This window comes from Leptonychotes weddellii, chromosome 4, assembly GCF_054177405.1.
Source record: "Leptonychotes weddellii isolate Sample4059 chromosome 4, ASM5417740v2, whole genome shotgun sequence".
Taxonomy (NCBI): Eukaryota; Metazoa; Chordata; class Mammalia; order Carnivora; family Phocidae; genus Leptonychotes; species Leptonychotes weddellii.
The window spans coordinates 48,882,919-48,903,294 of record NC_138372.1 but is presented as its reverse complement, the minus strand read 5'-3'; the positions used below and the strand labels follow the sequence as shown (position 1 = coordinate 48,903,294).

The window sequence follows — 20,376 nt, the reverse complement described above, 5'->3', positions numbered from 1 at the left end:
AAGAAGTGTGTCCTGGATCATAAGACTAAAATTTAAAAAATTAAAGCCACCAGTCTAAATCCATTCATAATAAAATAGCCAGTGTGGTTGAATGCACGAATCAAAATTAGAGGACCTTTGGAAAATATCCCCATCATTTTCAGCATCATATATCACTAGGCAGGAGCAGAAACAAGGGAAATCCAGAGCACCTTAAAGAGGGGTTTTCATACACATGACCAGGTGAAGAACTTGAAATTAGTCTCTAAAAACTAAATTGCCATCGTGGAGGCTTTATAGTTTACAAACCACACTCACAAACTTGATCTCATTTGAGTATCTTGTCTATCTTTTATAGTAAGTAAGACAGGAAGGCAGTGGCATCTGAGGCAGGTTTCAGTGATCCATGCAGTTTAGGTCAGGAGCCCAACCAGCTGCTGGGAGAAAGGATCTAGCCCCACAAGCCTCAGGGAGAAAGTTGGCAAGGGTAAAGAACTGTGTGTGGGTCCCAGCCAAATTAACTAGGGTTCAGGGCAGAACTCCAGTACCAGGAGGGAGAAAGGGAAGGATGAACAGGAACTGGGGCAGAAGCCCAGATATTAAACAAAGCACACAGATAGCCAGGCCCACCCCCAGCACACTGGATTCCGTGCTCACACCTGCAGGGTTCCAGAAGCCCATGACTGGCTTTTGAAGAAGAAACAGAAACACACCATGTGGATGAGGGGCAGAATGGAGAGGTTATCAAGCACTTACAAAGACATGAAGAGACTAGTGGGGAATGGCAAGTTAATCAATCAGACTAGCATGAGTAGAGTTGCCAGATAAAATGGAGGATGCTTATTTAAATTTGGATTTCAGATAAATAATGAAAGCCTTTTAGTGTAAGTATGTCCCATGCAATATTGGGGACACATTTATACCAAAAAAAATGTTGCTTATCTGAAATTTAAATGTAACTGGGCATCCTGTATTTTTATTTACAGAATCTGACAACCCTTACCTGTGAGTGTTATGAAGGATGAGGTGGGAAGTCTTTGGCAGAGCAAGATCAGAAATGATCTTGTGTGCCATGCTTGGCAGATAACGGGGAGCCATGAAAGTTTTTAAGCAGGAGCATAATATAATCAGATTTGCATTTTAGAATCAACCTTTGGAGAACAAAACAAGAGTTGAGAAAGTCAGGAACTGAGAGACCAGAAAGCTGTTTAAATAGTCCAGACTCCAGGAGAATTGAATTTAATTTCATTCACTTCACAATTCTGCCAAATGCTAGGGAGATTCCAAGGTTCAATCCAGCTGAAGAGACCAATCTTTTCTTTTTTCAAGAGCTGTTCTTTGTTTTGAGGAACAAAGAATGTTCTGAAGGTGGGGTATATTTTTTGCCTTGCCCAAACCCTGTGTCAATCAAACCCTTCTTGAGGGTGCTGTAAAGATAAGGTGTATATATCAATCCCCTGCTAATAAGCTCAATGTCTTTTTCACCACTGCATCCCCAGTAGGTAATCAATAAACATTTGTTGAATGAGTTCCTTAAGGACAAAGTCTATGTCTTCCTCATCTTTGTTTCTTTAGCACCTGACCCAGGGCTGGGAATAAGTTTCTCAGAAAATAGTTCTTGATTAAACTGGTCTAATTAATTAACAACCTGAAGTGCTTCCTATTAACTACACTTCTCCAACATTATTTCAAAGGTACAATCCAGCATAGCTTTCACTCGAATGCAAAAGAAGCCTGCCTCTTACATTGGACCAGAAAACCATTTTCAAAAGCTGCAGAATTATACTGATTGGATGGAGTTTTAAGGGTAATCTTCCTCGTGTGTGTGAAAATGTGAGGGTTTAGGATTGTGTGTGTGTGTGCGTGTGTGTGTGTGGCATTTTCCTAACTGCTTCCAGAAGCTTTGTCTTTGCTTGGGTATTAGTGAAGCTAGATCTTAAGTAAATGCTTCTCATTTAGATCATCATAAAGTGGTATGAATTAAGTGTTTGTCTTCCATCTACCAGTATCAGTACAGTTACTTCTGTATGTATTTTTCCAAGGCTGAAGTGTGAACTTCTTGAAGGCAGGACTTCATAGAGAACTTTCACTAATACTAGGTTTGTTGAATTTTCAAGAGCAGGAAGCCAAAAGGGAAAGAATAATTCTAGGAAGCACATGGGATTAATAAAAATACAATTAAAAAATTATTACAGCCCCCCATTATTGGAGATTATATTCTAAGCATCATACCAGGGTGGGGGCTTTACATATATTTTTAAAATTCTGATGAAATTTCAATCCTAAAACCTTCTCTTTGAGGTAGGTGACATTATGCTTGTTTTCTATTTCTTTATACAGAATCAGAACTGATGAGAAACTTGCCCAGCTAATAGATTAGCAGGGCTGAGATCAGAACCTGATTCCAAAGTCCAGGCTGTCACACATCGGGAGTTGTCATTGTTTTAAGTGTGTATGGGAGAGATGAAGAATATTGTTAGAGTGCCTATAAGAGCTCTACTTTAATCAGCAACCATGTAGTACTCCAGAGGACTAAATTTTGATCTTCTTTGTAATGATGTGTGAGTATACATGCGTGGAAGAAATATGAAGGTATTTTTTGTATTTTTTATTTATGTTCCTTTTTTCTCTGTTCACCTTTGTACTTAAGGGAGCACATGCTTTTAAATATAATTAGGTGCCATCTCCATCTTGCTGGAAGGTGATATGGTTATATTTAAAATTATTACCACACTGTTACTATCCAGGATGAAACATATGGACTTTAGATGTTACCATCAGTAATACCAACTTCATTTGCCCCATCCAAAGGAATACTTGTGGTTCATGTTCAGATATGTGATTGAACCTCATTGATCCAGATGTGTATGAACTCATCTGTGGGACAATCCAGACCCTCTGCTGAGCTGTCAATATGATTGCATGCATCAGTTATTCTCTAGTCTTTTAAAGCTGTGAATGTGCACTCTTTGTCCAGATGCTGAGATCTTTTCAGCAGCCCTCTTCATACTGCTCAACTGCCTGTGTTCCTGGCTGAGGAAGGTTAGTTAAATCGAAGTTTAAACTTTACCAACCTTTTGGAGCCTAAGAAAGCAAAAGTCAAAAGGCAAGCGATGGCATAACTAATTACACGAATTAGAAGGAATTTGAAGAGGAACCAAACGAAGTAAAAAGAGGGGAGAAAGCAGTTGGTTAAAAAAAACACAAACAACGGAATAAACAAATTATGTTTTGCTTGGCTCTGTAAAGTAGAAGGCTGCCAAAAATGGTCTGCAAAGGTGTAAGAATTAAAAAGCATCTTCAGTGTTCTGCCTTCACCAGAAACATGGAAGGAATTTCCTAGAGATGGTTAGGAAGGAATTACGGGGGAAGAAAAATCCTCATCAGGCCTTAATTTGCTTATTCATTGCCAGGCAAGGTGGGAGATACAAAATGAATATGGCATGGCCCTGCCCTCCAAGCTTACCCTCCAGTTCAGGGAGATACATCAACTGTTACATATGCTGAAGTGTGAAAGGCACCATGAAATAAATACAAAAAGGAAACAGTAGGTGGACAAAGGGGCAGTGATCTACTCTGTGAATCTAATAAAAACAATTCATTACAATCATGTAGGGCTGTTCAGTGAGATGACCAACTCTCATTGGGAAGAGTGAAATGGAATCTGAATTAACAGGTATAGTTGAGTCAAAAACACAAGAAAGGGGGTTTTGAAGAAGCAATCAATTCACACCAGTCCCAAGAAGGTAATGATCTGGTAAGTGTTCTCCATCTTTAATTTCTAGGATATCAATCTTACAAAGCAGAGTTGCTGCCAGACGTTACCATCCCCCACCCTCCATCTCCACCCCTCCTGCAGAGCTATCAGGTGAGCTGCGCTCAATCCAAGCTCCGCCCTAATTAAATGTGTGACCTGGAGCAACTTGCATCACTACTCACGGTCTCGTTTCTGCGCCTGTAAACCGAGGAATCCTAGTCGATTGTAAAGTCCATTTCGGCAGTGAATTGTGAAATTGAGACAAGAACCCAGAAAGGAAACTCAAGAGAAACAAAAGTGAAAGTGCCCAAAGGAAATGCAATAGTAAACAAAAGTACAAAATTTTGTAGCTCACTGAAAAACGTGGCAGAGTTCCCAAATACTCTGTTTTCTTCAGCAACCGTGGACACGAGACTTGGGAAAGAATGAAAGGTCTATCACGCCCTCCAAATATGAATACGATCAGTGTAACGCGAATCCACCTTGCTGCATGCAACTGTCTTCTTAAACAATGCACCCTGGCCCTGAACCACCACTTATTAAAGACTTCTTACAAAGTAAATCAAGCTATGAATGGTCCGTCGCCACACAACCCCCACCCCCACCCCGGACCACCACACAAGGGTGTGTCTCGCTTTGGGAAGAGAGAGAAAAGGGTATAGAGAAAGAGGAAGAATTCGAACCAATATAAGATTCTGCCTAGCGTTGCCACGCGGTTGTCATAAACAACAGCATGGAAACAAACTATCTTAAAACACAGGAAATTCGGTAGCCTTTAAACTTTATTATTTCCTCCGTTTATGGTGAGATTTCGCTGAACGTAACCCAGAACCTTACACCCGCTTGAGAGCAAGGAAGGGTGCGGGCTCCGGGGTGAAGAGCAAGTGGAGGGGCCAGAAGGGACCAAGCTGACAGCTTCGCAGAGCGTTTGCAGCGAGTGTAGGACCAGGACGGGCGACGCCACGGCTAGAAGCGGGGGGCTCCACTGGGCTCTCTGGATGGGAGGATGCTCCCTGTCCGCTGCGGGAGCCTCCCTTCTTGGAGCCCAGGCGGGAGGGGGAAGCGCGTGCGCGCGCGCGTGCACACACACACGCACACATCCTTCCCCTGGAGTTTTGTCTCGTCTCCCTTTTGTTTTTCTCCCTTCCCGGTCATGAGACCCGGAAGTTTTTTTTTTTTTTTAAACCTGTCTCTCTCCCTTTTCCAACACCCCCCCCCAATCTATCACATGGCAGAGATAGAATAAAAACAGAAAAATGGCGACGGTCACGTTGTGGCGAGCCTTGCTGCGTCATTAGATAATCCTCATGCAAATAGAGGGAAGAACAAAGGAAGGGGGGCCCAGGACCCCCCCTGGGGCGCAGGTGGGCGTGGGGGCGGCGGGCCGGGCGCGGGGGCGGCCGGGCGCGCGCGGGACCGGGCGCTTGCGGGCGGCGAGCGGCCGCGCGGGGCTCCATGCCGCCGAGTGTCTACGTCCGTGTGCGCGCCCGTGCGCCGCGGCGCTCCTGGCACGGTGTGGCGGCGCGCCGGAGCCGGCCGGGGGCGCGGGAAGCGGCGGGGACGACGAGAGCCGTTCCGGCGAGGCTGGTCGCGGCGCGCGCGCACACGCACACGCAGCCGCGGGGCTCGGCCGCCTGGGCGCCCGTGCGGGGGGCGGGCCGAGGGCGGGCCGGGTGGCGGCGGGGGCCGAGGGCGCGCCGCTGCCCGGCGCTGGGCGCCTGCCCTCAGCCGCCTCCCCGGACCGCAAGCAGTTCGCCGCCGCGGGATAGGCAGCGGGCGCTGGGGCGGTGGCACGGGGCGGGCCAGAGGCTCCGCACTCCCTCACGGACTTCGAGCGTGTGTTACCGGGCTAGGTTTGTTGTGGAGGTGTGTGTGTTTTTCCGGTGGGGTGGGGGGGCGGCCTCGCCGGGGGCATCTCCGCGGTTGCCCTCGGGCCCTCGCCGGGGTATGAGGAGCGGCGCAGGTTGGACCAGGGCGCGGGTGGCCCCTGGCGCCCGGCTCCGGCCCCTCGGAGGGGGAGCGGCGCGGAGGGGCGGGGTGCGTGTGTAAATGTTGCGCACTCGCTTTTCCCCCACCCCCCGCCTTCTTCCAGGGTGCTGGCGTGGATCCCTCGCCGTCCGGCGGCGACTGTAAATAGAGCCTGGATGTTGTTTACATGAAGGATCCGGCGGGAGGAGTCTGCGAGGAGGAGGCGGAGGAGGAGGGAGGGAGGAGAGAGGAAGAGCGGAGTCCCCGCGGCGGCGGCGGCGGTCCGGGGTGAGGGGGAGCCCCGTGCGGTGTCCGGGGACCGGGCGCTACCACGGGGCCGGGACGCTGGACCCTGGGGTAGGAGGGAGAATGGGCGGGGGGTGGGGGGGCCTGTCAGTGTGGCATTTTTAGCTTGCAACCTGCCACACGCACATTCTGTCGGGCTCTCGGAGGGGAGGGGGTGTGCAGGGAGGGCGAGGAAGCCTCGATTTCTCTGTACGTTCTTTCTCCCATCCCCAATCTTTTCCCGCTTTACAACGGGCTCACCTGTTTATTTCCATCAACCAGAGTGTGCAGTTTTTTTTATGTAGGCATGAGAGGCTGTTTCTTTTATTAGAAACATTATTGGGGGGGTGCGTTGTTGTAATTTCTGCCGGTCCTGTTCGGTTTTCAAGAAGGGGGAAGGGACTTGGCGGAGATCGCCTGCTCTGGTCGCAGCTGAACCCGCGGCTTCTCCCTGCCTTCCCGGGCCAAGGAATCTTTTCCCTCACTCAGCTACCCGCGCGCGAGCTGCCACCTTCTTGGAGAAGGACCACACCTGTGCTTATTCTCGCTTTGGAGGAGAGGTGAGCTGAAAAACCGGAGAATCTTGTGTTCCGCAGAGTTCTTAGCTAATCCCCCATCCCAGAATTGACCAGAAAGTGCTGCTTTCACCTGCTGATTGCACCGGGCACATCCATCCCGGACCCAGGCAAGTTGTGGTCTACAGATGTGCTGGGATTTTCTCTTCCCTCTGGACCTGCACCCCGCCAACCAGCAACTAACTGCTGGGTTTAGATTGAGAGAGGTGATCTCCTTAGGTCAGTGCCGTTATTTGTTCCTTACCAGGTATTCTAATGGAATTGTCTGCTGTCTCCTGACAGCCCCCTTCTTTTCTTTCCTTAAGAGCTTAGCCCAGAATCTGGCCTAAAGCAGCCTGTCTCTGGCTCTCTTTCCCTGGGCCCCACCCTGGCCCCTCTTGGTTCTCCAGAGCCAAACACGCCTCCCAAGCAGAAGACACACCCAGCCCCAAATCCAACCATTCCAAAAGGGAGGAGAAAATAGTGGACCCAAGGGTCCCCTTTCTGTCCTTAATATCCCCAACAGCATTTTTCTCTTCAAACCTAGATTTATAATCCCTTGATTCTTCTCACCAGCTGTCCTTCTTACCCTTTTTGTCCATAGTCCTATGATAGATATTTGGGAAGGTGGGGACGAAGAGTGGAGAAGGAGGTTGTCACCCTTCTTCCCTAGCATGAGGCATTTTCCATCTCCCCAGTCTTTTCGTTTTTGAGTAAAATACGTAAATACGTTTGCATGCTTATTTGAACTTGTTTTCTTGCTGGCTGAATAATAGCTGGGACTCACAAGGAAGGGAAGGGAAAGGAAAGAGATGAAAAATGAACATCACCCCCCTCCCGGGTTCCACCATATGAGCATCCCCAGAGTTGCTGAAGACCCTTCTGTAAAAGCCAACAGCCTCTCTTTCATGACATCACCACCTAAGCCCTTCCAACTTTAGCTTCAGAACAGGAAGAACGCTCAAAATAGAACTATCTTAGGAATCCAGCTCCTTTAGAAGATCAACTTTTAACTCAGCTGCAGGAGAAACACTGAACTTTGACATAGGGAGGGAAAACTGAAATGTTTGTAACTGGTTCCTTTGGGGAAGAGTAGAGGGGATACTTCCCATGTATATTCAGAAAAGCTTTTCTCAAGGTAACTTGGGTACCTAGACCAATGAATGATTAATAGGATGGTTTGGGATTCATTTATTGAATTACTCATACGTTTTGGTATGTCAACAATAACAAGCATTTTTCAGAATGAAGAGGGGCTCCTGGAATGTGCTCTAAAGAGTATAAAGGAGGTTGTGGAGGGAGGCTGGGAGGGAGCGCTTGAGGAAGGTGAAGAATCAGGATGCAGGGACAGCTGCTGTGAGTGTGAAGTTCAGAGGCTCATCATAAACAATGTCGGTAAGTTTGGCGGGGTGACTAAGATCCTGGACAAAGAAGTAACGATGTCAGGATTTTCCACCTTTACTTTGGAGCCGAACTGTGTATCTTTGAATTTCAGTGTCTCCATTCTTTTCTTGAGTTGAGGTGTACCTTTCTCTCTGAGCGAAAAGCATTGTTCAGTCTCTGGGAAGGGCTGCTTAATCAGTGATCATCACTAAAGTATTGACAACTTAAGGATTAGTAGTGGGGCAGAAAATACTTGGCATCATTGGAGCACCTGGTGGGTGTTGTAGAAGGACTTGCTGGTTGAAGAGGGTAATATTTTTCAGTCTGGTTCAGGTTTAAAAGAATCCAGGTGACAGGATTGTCTGTAACTGCATTAATTCGGTAGCCAACGTGTCGCTGTCAAGCACCTGAAATCTGGCTACGATAATGAGCTGAATTTCAAATTTTAGTAAATTCTTAAAATTGATACTTGATTCAGTTATTGGAAAACTTAAATATGTTTGGAAACAATTTGAACATACGCATCTACTTTTTAAACTGTAAAACGGGTGAAATCTAAATACAGGTTAAGTATTTCTGATGAAAATCTAGAGTTTGAATTGAGTGAGATGTGTTGTAAGTGTAAATTACACCCCAGTTTTCAAAGACTTAGTACAAAGAAAATAAAATATCTTGAGTTATTTTTATATTGATTACATGTTCAAATGATACTATTTTAGGTATATGGACCTAAATGAAATATATTAAGGTTGATTTAATCTGTTTTATAAATTTATTTTTAAATATGGCTGCTAAAATATTTAAAAACATGCATGGCTTGCATTTTACTTCTCTTGGAAAGCACTGGCCTGTAACATCGCTCCTTTTGGTCGATGGATTAATTTCAGAAGAGGTGACTGTAAAATCGCTACTTTCCTTTGCTGTTTTTCATGTGGAAATTTGGGGATCCCAAGAGTCATTATCTTAGAACATGAGACCTAATAGTGAATGCTTTGCATATTTCTATGTGGGAGGCATGTCCTATTCATGAAGGTCAATAAAAGTGTGTAGGGAACTAGAAAGGCTAGTGGGGGTGTCATGGGAAAACTTAGATACCCACACATCTAGCTGTAGCTGCTTTTGTAAAAGGCTCCTGGGCATGCCAAACTCTATCAGAGAACAGTATGTGACACAGTAACTATTGTGACACCTGGTGGCATGTTAGTGATACCACTCACGTTTGTTTTCTCTTACTCCTTCATTTACTTTCTCTCCTCCACTCCCCCATGCCCCCACCCCCACATCATAGCTCCACTGGTGGTAATTGGGCCCACAAGGCTGCTGACCCCTTGTCTCCAAAAAAAAAAAAGTATAATGCTGACCTGAATGGAGACAGTGCCATCTTTGGGGTTTGGTTTTGTCTAATGAGATTGATTAATGGCACTGGAAGGGACTTAGGGGTCATTTAAATACAATATCCTCATCTTATAGATGACAGACTGTCGTATACGTTGCTTAAGACCGAACAGACAGAGGCTGGAATTAAACGTACTTTGGTTGATAACCTAGAGAAGCCATAGGAAATGACAAGGTTTGTCAGTTAATTAAATACCTGTTGAGCTTGCACGTTGTGGAAAGGACTGTGATTAGTGTTGTGAAGTGCCCTGAAGAAAACAGTCTCTGACTTCAGGAACAATACTGCTAATTTGAAGAAGTAATTATTAGCGGTGTCAAATTACAGTACAGTACAGGCAGACCTTGTTTTATGGTGCTTCACAGATACAGTGGTTTTTGTTTTTGTGTGGGTTTTTTTTGTGTTTTTTTACACATTGAAGGTTTGTGGCAACTTTATGTTGGGCAAGTCCATTGGCACCATTTTTCCAACAGTATTTGCTCACTTTGTGTCTTTGTGTCACTTTTTGGTAATTCTCAGAATATTTCAAACTTTTCATTATTATACTTGTTTTGGTGATCTGTAATCAGTGAATATGACTTGTTAAAAGCTCAGATGATAAGCATTTTTTGAGTAAGGTATTTTTTTTTAAAGATTTTATTTTTTTAATTAAAGTATGTACATTGTTTCTTTTTTGAGAGAGAGAGCAGGGGCAGAGGGAGAGAGAGAGAGAGACTCTTAAGCAGGCTCCATGTCCAACGGAGAGCCTGATGTGGGGCACTGTGTCATAACCCTGAGATCATGACCTGAGCCAAAAACAAGAGTCGGAAGCTTCACCAGCTGAGCCACCCAGGTGCTCCTCTACATTGTTTCTTTAGACATAATACCATTGCACACTTAATAGGCTATGGTGTAGTATGAACATAACTTACATATGCACTGGGAAACCAAAAAATTCTTTTGACTCGCTTTATTGTGATACTTTATTGCAGTAGTCTAGAACTGGACCCACAATAGCTCTGAGGTATGCCTGTATAAGAAATAGCACCTAATAATGAGTGCACTACCACTGTAGCATATGGTACAAATAGAAATGTGTTTATTTTACAGATGTAGGAATAAAAGCTCTGAGTATGGTGGACTCTGCGGAAAAGAGGAGTTTGTTTCTGGAGCAGCTCAGAACTGCTCTAGAACTTGAGGACGGTGAGAATCTTTGGTGTTGCCCTCTTCAGTTGTCCATGCAGGGCATCCGAGAATCTAAGACCCAGAATCTTTAAACGGCAGTGCTGCAATAATGAGGAGGTCATAGATTAATTAGAGACCGTTAGGGTGTTTAGAGATGGTTAGCCAGGGGTATATCATCTTGACTAGTTATCTTAAAATATTTAATACAGAGGTGAAATCAGAATAAAACTGACTTGTGAATAGACTATAAAATCCAAAATCTGGGGGGAAATTGAGCCTAGAACAAAATCAGAAAGCAAAATAACTGTGGAATAGACAGCTGGACTGCAAGTATGTATGCTGAGTGTGTGTATATAAGAGGAAAAGGTTAATAATAGAATTTATGGGCTGATCCATTTATTCGTAACTTTTTAGTCTTCTGTAGCCTTTTTGGACTAAAATCCCTGTTAGCATAAGGAGAACACTTGTTCTTTCTCCCTCTACCTTATTGTGTCCATACTTTTTTTGATAGGGCTTTTCCTCGAGTCGGATCTGTTAGGGAAATGCAGTAGGAGATGGTTTAGGGGCCACTGCTGGGAGTGGGTAAAACATGACACTCCTTTCTAATTACTCCCAGTTAATGCTGCTTCGCGAGAATTGGGGTGGACGGTGCACTGCATGGGGCAGCGGTCCTTGGCTTCTCCTCGCCTTTTGAGCCAGTTTCTTTCTTCTTAAGAAAAAAATACCTGTGACCCCCCCCTCACTCCAGGTCTCCTAATAATCTCTAGCACAAGTTAGTTTTTAAAAACTTTTTTTTTTTTTTTTTTAAGATTTCATTTAGTTATTTGACAGAGAGAGACACAGCGAGAGAGGGAACACAAGCAGGGGGAGTGGGAAAGGGAGAAGCAGACTTCCTGCCGAGCAGGGAGCCCGATGCGGGGCTCGATCCCAGGACCCTGGGATCATGACCTGAGCTGAAGGCAGACGCTTAATGACTGAGCCACCCAGGCGCCCCAAAAACTCTTAATGTAGCAGAGCTTTGCAACAAGATGCAAAGCAGTAATTGATACTTGAGCATCTTTTGTGGAAGTACATTTTTATAGCTTCCCAGTTCGGTCAGATATGCACATTTTATAGTATCAGTGAGTTGGATTACAGTTGTGATTTGGAAAAAAATCACACTTTAGTAAAAGGCTGGTAGATTGAAATTTAGACCTAGTTAAACTATTTTAGTTTAAAAATACTTTTTAAATACTTTGCATTGCTTATTTTCAGTGCCTCCAGTGACTGACTCAGGTATTTAGATGTTCAAAATCATTTTTTATTTTAAGATTTTTATTTATTTATTTATTAGAGAGCGAGAGAGAGAGAAACAGCATGAGAGGGGAGAGGGTCAGAGGGAGAAGCAGGCTCCCCGCTGAGCTGGGAGCCCAATGTGGGACTCGGTCCCAGGACTCCGGGATCATGACCTGAGCCGAAGGCAGTCGCTTAACCAGCTGAGCCACCCAGGCACCCTGTATTTTCATTTTTAGTCCAGAGATAAGAGGGACGGGACATGTTCTTTGTGCATTTGTACTCCACGAGATTTAAAAGCAAGTTCTTTAGAATACCAGTTTGCCACAGGTACTTGATTTATTGATAATATTTGGTGCCTGCATCATGAAGAAATTGTTCTGAGTTTGTATCATTTTTATCATAGAAGAACTTTAAAATCATTTTGATCTCTGAAGGAAAGCATTTTACATCACTATTTTTTTTCCTTCTCCTCTGACTGTGCAGTATATTTTGATAGTGTAGCATGAGTACCTGCAGTCCCTTGTTTTAATATTAAAAAAATTCAATTTTTATAAGAAAAATCTTTTGAGAAAGAAATGTTTCTTATTCACAGAATAATGACAATTTGCTTTTTATCACTTGGTCTCTGGGTTGATTTTTTTTTTTTTTTAATCCCAGTTTAGATAGGAAAAAAATGACGAGAGTGAGAGAGAAATAAGGAAAGATCCTTTATTTACTGTAGCAGAAATGTTTAGTTGTATGGGTTTTGGTCATGGCTAAATAAGGTGAATTTCAACTTTGCAGTACATGACAGACATGCAGTTCGTCTTTGTATGCTTTGTACTTAGACATTCAGTTACATTAATGCTCAGTCTTAGTGAGGAACAGTCTAATAACTTCTGAGAACATCAGGGTTACTTAGTTGTGCCCATACTTGTCCACCCTTCAGTGTCTCCGAGGAAGTATTCATCTTTTCCAGAGCTGATGGAATCTGTGGCCAGGAAATGTTAGGTGGTGATCTTTTTATTCTTTTTGACAGATCAGCTATCTAAAATTTTATTCTCAAGTAATCACGGTATCTTTCTCTTCGCGTAACAGATGTTTATAATTTGAATGAAAATGTGCAGCTATTTCCAGGAACCTTGGGTTATGGGATCCAACTTTTTTTTTTTTAAATCTTTGTTGCCCTCTCGTGTTTCAACTCTGTATTACATCAGTTGGCTAAGACCTAGCCATTGTGACCTCCTTAAGTATTAGATATTTTTGCATGTTAGAGAATGTTGTTTTAATTTGTGTGGAGGTGGATTATTTCACTGGATGTTACTTTTCTGAAGATTAGGTCAGTTTCATAGTGCAGAAAGTCACTGTACTCCTGTGTTCTGACTTCTCATCTAAAGAATTGAGTCATCTATCTCTCTGTCTTATTTGAAGTACAGAGCTAATATTTAATTTGCACATAATGAATCATTGAAACTGAGAAAACGCCTAATTAAAAACATAATTATTTTTCAAATATCTGTCAAGTTCCATTCATATTGAAATAACTTGAGGTCTTATGACTGACGTGGAAAAAAACCAAGTGGATCATGGTTTTAATAAGTTGATATTCTGAAGCCTGAATTCCAATTTCAGAATTGTTTTATACTTATTAAAACTAAGAATCATCCCTGAAATGACTTCAGGGTGCATCTCAAAGGTACAGATAATTTCAAAGCAAGTGATGTTTGTTTTTTTTTTCAAAGGCATTCCAAAGGTTGTCAGTGGTTCTTGCCCCACTGTAACTGTAGAATTGACATTAACTGTAGTGGAAAACACCGTGCAGGTGTGCTTAAATATGTAATTATCATCAGTATTATCAGTTTGAGTACATCCTTAGCACTCAGAGCAAGAACAATAAAAGTCTCTCTTTTTTTTTTTTTTGGCTAATGTGTGTATCTCCTTAAAGCATAAAATCCCCACTAGTTTCTGCTTCATGATCTGAGATACTGAGAAAACTAAAAATCTTAAGTCAAAATTAAATATTTTCAGAAATCCTTTTGTTTGTATAAGTTGTGTATCCAGTTGATGAGTCAAATGGCCAGGTTGGGGTAGAGAAAAAAAAGCACTGGGCTTGATCATTGAATGTGGATTTGAGCCCAGGTTTACCATAACTTAGGGCATGATCTCAGGTAAATCACCTAATCTCTCAAGTTTTTATTTTCTATCTGTAAAATGGGCTAATGATACCTAATCTATTTCTAGAATCCTTTGGTGATAAATTAATGAATAATTCATAGACAGCCCCATATGGGTTCTTGTGAAAACCAAATGAGAATGCACATGGGAAATTGTTTAATGTTGGGCACACACGAGAAGTATTATGGCTATATGGTTATGTTTGTGAGCACTTTGAGGGTGAAGGGCCATGTCTTATTTATTTTCATTGGCTGAACATCTAGAAGAGAACTTGGAACAGAGTAGTTCCTCAGTAATTATTTATTGCATGGGTGATTGAGGTCAGGGAGATAAAGTCAGTGAATCCATGCACGGAAGAAGTATCACTGTAGCAGCTGGGAAGCTTACTGCATATTTGATCAGAGTGAAAGCTTAATCACATGGTTGCTCGTCATTAACATGCATTCATCTTCTGTTCATCTTTCATCTTAATATGATTCAACTGGGCCTTTATTGTTTCAGTCTCAACACTTGCTGGGCCATGACCCTACTTTTTCTTCGCTTCCCCACATCTCGAACCAGAAGGGGATCTTTTAGTTCTTCACTCCATGAGGAGCCTTCGGAGGGAGTCGTGCAACCACCCAGAAAGGATGGTGCTGGCTGACAGCGTGACTGACAGGCTGCCCTGGCTCAGTTATCACAGTGCTGATGCTGTCCATTCTAAAGGTACAGTACTGTGATAACTGAAGGATGGCAGCCATCTTGCCTTCCATCAAAGGAGTCCCATCATGCCCAGGAAGGAAGACCGAAGATGAAGTGGGCATGTGAAACAGTGGTGGGGACCCAGAAACCCGCTTCCCTGTTCCTGTATTGTACCTCTCCTGGAACATAGGGTATGTTATTCCCTCTATCTTTGTCTTGTTTTATAACATGGCGGGGATAAGGAGGAGTTGGGTAGTTGCTTGCATGGCAGGGTGAAGATGGTTGCACTGGATGTATTAAGATCTTTAGAACTTTTAAGATCCTGGTGCTAGATAAGTGCTAAGTGTGAATCAGTATTTCTGAAGAGGTATTCAGAGAAATTTGTGCCTTTTTTTTTTTTTTAAGATTTTATGTTTAAGTAATCTCTACACCTAGTGTGGGGCTTGAACTCACAACCCTGAGATCAAGAGTCACATGCCTCACCCACTAAGCCAGCCAGGCGCCCCCCTCTCCTTTTTTTTTTTTTCCCCTTTCAGTGTTTCAGTGTAAAAAGGTGTTTTTATTAAAGTACAGGGGCAGGAAGAGCTGCATGGGGATTGAGAGGAGCAATTGATTTGCCGTTTTTATAAATGTAAGAGGTAACCTGATTAGCTAGATACTTGTCAACACTAGATGTCCAAAATGAAATTCGACTTAAACAGGGAGGAAAAAAAGCCCTACATGTTGAGCAACATTGATGATATTGCATGAATAAAATTATATCTTTGTGCTTAAGGAATGGATAGGACACATCATGTTTCAGGAATGTAAAAAATAATTTAGAATCTAGTCTAATTCAAAAAATATTTGCTGAATGCCCATGTTATCGTTGCTGTCATCTTTACATGAAAATAAAATGTAAATAATTTTATTTCTATCAAGAATTGAGGACCACTCTGAAGTAACATCTAAAACAAATTGATTTCAGGGAGATAAATCTATGAATACCAATCTAGCATCAGGTTTGCATAAAAGACTAGGCAATTTAACAGAGTGTGCGTCTTTAGCCTGCATCCCACACTGGAGAGTACTGTTTGGTTTGGGGTGGGGTTCTAAGAGAACCCAGGGTTTCCCACATCCTTCAAGACCCCTAGGGAAGCTGTATACATGGATCAGCAGCAGACAAGAATCAGAGTACATGAGCTTACTACGTGTTAGCTCACAGTCTGCTGCAACGCACACATAATCTTACATAGCTTAGGCTCAGTGCATTAAACAGAGACCTCTTACCTCTTCCCAGGTTCATGTCAATATTTGGGAATCTGACTGTCCTCTGAATAGATGACTGGTGTAGGAACCCAAAGCAGTGACCCATATTCTTGGACTAAGAGATGACAGAGCCTGCTGAGGTCAGGGTGTGCCTACCACAGGGTGAGAGGATCCAGGGAAGGAAAAGCCATATGTGTGACCTTTTAGTGTAGAGAGACCTTACCTGCTAATCAGTGCAGCCCAGTTAATATCTTGGACTTGGGCCAAGTATATTATCACATCATTCACTGAGACAGAATGAGGAAAAAGGGGAACCAGAGGTGTGAACAGAGAGGCGAAGCTTTGCCTTCCCATTCAGAGAGGGTCAGTTTCACCCTTCATTGTGTGATCCTCAGACATTGCATTCCGTTGCCAGTCCACATAATTCTCTTTAACCCCTCTTCTCTCCTGAACAGGGACCATTCCCTTTAGCCATACCTGCTTGGCCTTGAATTGTTTTTCACGTGGCATTGACCACATTATGGCCCAGTACTTTCACATGTCATCATACATTTGGAGTTTCTCTAAACGTCGGGCTAGATGATGTTTTTGATTACTTATAGGGAGCTGTATATTACACTATCAGTCCTGAAATTCCTTGGGAGTTTTCTGTTTCCTTAAACAGAAAGGGAATTTCTGACAGAAACCCTGGAAGAACTTCTAAGAAAGGAAAGTTCTGGGATTGGTGAATTTTCAAGTAACTTGAAACATTCCTAATTTTTAGTGTTATAGCAGGTGGAAAAAAGTGCCTCAGGGAGCGATGTGTTGTGCAATCATTGGCCTTGGTGAGGATTTCACCACCTTCTTTGATCTTCCTGTTTTCCCGTTATTAGTTTTATAAAAATTGAGGTTTCATACACCAGATTCTGATGCCAGGATCCCCACCCGAGCCTGTGGCATGCTGTAGAGCGAATGTTGGGTGTAGTTTGGAATCACCCCGGCACTTCTGCAGATGGAGCTATACTGGGTCCTGTTTCCTGTCAACAGAAAAGCCCGAGGCTTGGTCTGTGGCAAGAGCTCTGGAAGGCTTGCCTAGGCCTGGAGGTCTTTGGCATCTTCAAGGCAGTTCTTAGATGTAAGGTGTTCCAACAGGTTAAGTGAGAAGTGATGCGAGGAAAATCTGATGTTTTTCCACTGCTTTGATTAAAACAAACACAATGTGTCTGGTTGGTGTATTCATTGCATTCTTCATTTAGGTATGTAAGAATGGAATTAAACATAGAAACACTGTATGATCCAGCATCCCATTCCACTTACAGTTATATACCCAAACGAAGGGAGTCAAACAGGTATTTGTACACCCAGGTTCACAGCAGCATTATTCACTATAGTCCAAAGGTAGAAGCAATGATGGACAAATGGATAAACAGAAGGTGTATGGGTACAATGGAATATTACTCAGCTTTAAAAAAGAAGAAAATGCAGACACGTGCTACAACATGGATGGATGGACCTTGATGATAGCTAAGTGAAATGAGCTAGACACAAAAAGATAACTATTGTGTGACTCCTCTGGTATGAGGTTCCTAGAGTAGTCAAATTCCTAATGCCAGAAAGTGGAATGGTTGTTGCCCAGGACTGGTGGTGGTGGTGGGGCGGAGGGGGGGGAGTTCATGTTCGATGGGGACAGAGTTATTGGGGAAGATGAAGAAATGAAGATGGATGGTGCTGGTTGCACAACAGTGTGAATGTACTTCATGCCACAGAACTGCACACTTAAACGAATAGTTAAAATATACATTTTATGTATATTTTACTACAATTAAAAAAAAAGGCACTTCAGGGTAAAAGCACTGTTGCAGCCCACAATAGGAGTGAGTGGATCGCTTTCTTCCTTAGTCTTTAGTGTGAAGATAACAGTTTCAAATAAGAATTTAAAATGTTAAAATGTAATTTTCATGTCTTTTTGCATTTAAACTCTAGTCTGTAGACAGACGTATTTCCAGGGTTTCTGACGTAACATAGTTATAAAATTTTGTAAAATATAAAGAAACTGAAGCCTACGGTGGTGAGTACTAAAAAAATGGGAAAAGGGCCTCAACAGGTAGTGAGGTGATGGGGCACCTCTTGCTGGCTTTACACTGTATCTCTTGAAATCAGGGTGGCTCACTGGGTCTCTCCATGCTCCAGTTGCCTCATTTGCCCACTTCTTTGGAACTGTGGTAAAGATGAAATTGTATTATCTCATATATATATGCACGTGTACTATGTATCATGAATTATATATACACGCAGCTAGCTCTATGTACATATGTGACCATTTTGATGACTAAAGGAAAATTCAAGCGTGGCATATTCTCAAAATGTAGAAATAACAGTGTCTGAAAAGAATAGCTCCAGTATCTCTAAATAAATCAAACTTTTAGACATCCTAATTGGACTTGTAACTCAAATACGACCAGCCTCATTAGAAGGAGTGTTCTAGGCTTGCTGTTGATCATGAAAGAGTTCTATTTGTTATTACATGTCTACATTTGAAAATAAGAGAAGTAAAAGCATAGAAACAAGAAATAGGCAGCAGTAATCTTCTCTTGGGGATCATGTTTTATTAGCCATGAGTAAAAAGCATCTGTAGACCCTATCTACTTCATCACAAAGCTCTTTACTTGGGGCCATGCTTTGGAAATCAGATGGTAGTTGTAGGAACTGCCCCCACCCAGATCCCATGCAGTATTCTGCCTTGATCATACCATGCAGAGGTGGAGCCAGGGGGGTGAGCTCTTGACCCAGCCACACCAATTTCAAATATTTTGCTATACCTGCTTCTGAATAACCAGGCAATTATAAATGTGTCATTATTAAATGGATTTTTTTTTCCAGATCAATTGATTTTTGAGACAGCAAGTCTCTTTGTGTTTCTGTGCTTCTTGTAGAGGACTTTTCCTCCTAAAAATTGCTTCCTTAAAACTCTGCATTCATATTTACATAACCTATTCCTGTCATACAGTTCATTTTCACATTACCTGTTCAGTTAATCTTGTACCACACAAAATCTCATTAAGCATGAGCAAGAGTAAGGGAGGCACCTCCAAAACATGATGATTGTGAAGATTCCCATTGACAGTGCTAAGTATGAGAATGTGCCTGGAACATTCTCAGCTGGAGTTCTTTAAATTGTTTGAAAGGGTTTGGGGTTGTAATACATGCTTCTGATGTGATATATGTTAAAACAATTCACGTAATAGAAATGAGTGGAGTAAGCTGATTATATTTTTATGCATTTGGACTATTACTGTACTTTGTTTTCCATGAGATTATGAGGAGATGGGTAGTGCTGTTAAGAAAATGGGAAGATGTGGAGAACAGTTCCAATTTAGTGGGAAACTCGTTTTCATTTTCTGCTCTTTGTAAATTGAATTCCAGATATATTACCTATATTAGACTCCCATTGCTTCATTTTTTTTTTCCCCCACTTTGAAAATGAGTACCTTCAGACTGGGAGTATTTTTGGGTCAGTGGGGATAGCTGCCTAGAGCACTTCGTTGAGACTCCTGAGGCTACATCTGGTCCACAGGAAGTAGCGCTGTACCCACCCATCCATGTCTCCCAGTGTCTGCCGTGGGCATCAGACTGAGAAGTGGTGGTACCTTTGCTCACCCCTTTGTAGATAACATACTATTTTTACTGTAGAGGTTGAGATCCTCTGGGAGGGTGGAAATTCTCAAAGTCACATTGATAAAGACTAGATTTCTGGGAAGCTATGTCATTGGGAATATAGACACCCTTTTTTTTTATGGGGAGGATGTCAAGGAGTTTAAAAATGTCTGCCAATAAAATGTCTAGACATAAATCTACATTTTAGTACCACTCACTGATATCTGTTAAAAAAAAAAAAATCCTGACTCACCTAGCAAGTCTTAAATTATTCTAATATCCTAATACCATAAAATGTGCCACTCTTTAGTAAATGCATTTTGGACAGTCTCTTGTGTAATTTACAGAATTTTGTTTAAGCAGTTGGGTCAAATAGAAGACAACTTCCTTTTTACCTTTTTTGCTTGAGATGAATCCATGTTTGTTGAGCACCCAGGTGCTCATTTCACCCTAATGCAAATCTTCTAATTGAGGAACCTGAGGAGGCTCGGCTCATGGCGGTCCCTAAGCCACACAGCTAGCCGAGTGGTAAGAGAGAGGGTTTGAGTCCAGAACAGGAAAAGTATAGGAAATTAAGTTAATGCAAGTGAATCCAGTTTTGCTCTTGAATGTTTAGTAGGTGAGGCTTTGAAAAGGGATTAAACCTAGCATATGTAGAAATGCTTTAAAATTTATACTACCGTACACCACTGCCTTCCCCATTCCATTCTTGCCTTCTGATGTTCTCTCAAGCTGTGCAGCTGTAATTTACCTTTTAAAATTTGATCATGGCACCAAAAAAAAGCCTTCTGATGGCTTTCTTTACTCTGGGGACCAAGACTATTGTCCTTATCGTACCTGGAGGTCCTGGGCAGCTGGCTCTCACCTACCTCTCTGATTTCATCTTTTGCACCTAGTTGACT

At 42.7% G+C, this 20,376-nt stretch overlaps 1 protein-coding gene and 1 long non-coding RNA gene across 4 annotated transcripts in view; one reads left to right on the top strand and one right to left on the bottom strand.

The window, feature by feature from the left end:
* Positions 1 to 3,939, bottom strand: part of AK4 (adenylate kinase 4) — a 110,054-nt gene extending 106,115 nt beyond the window's left edge. Inside the window, exon 1 of the mRNA XM_081818561.1 lies at positions 3,919 to 3,939. The gene's annotated coding sequence lies outside the window, so the exon portion shown is untranslated. The remainder of the gene's footprint in view (positions 1 to 3,918) is intronic.
* Positions 3,940 to 5,304: 1,365 nt separating this feature from the next.
* LOC115945117 (uncharacterized) lies at positions 5,305 to 17,042 on the top strand. Of its 3 annotated transcripts, none has more exons than XR_014144894.1 (2): positions 5,305 to 5,602; positions 6,479 to 17,042. It is a non-coding gene; the product is annotated as an uncharacterized LOC115945117 (long non-coding RNA). The 3 variants fall into 3 exon arrangements; XR_014144892.1 differs by having other exon boundaries at positions 5,305 to 5,992; XR_014144893.1 differs by lacking the exon at positions 5,305 to 5,602 and adding an exon at positions 5,971 to 6,061.
* Positions 17,043 to 20,376: the final 3,334 nt, after the last annotated feature.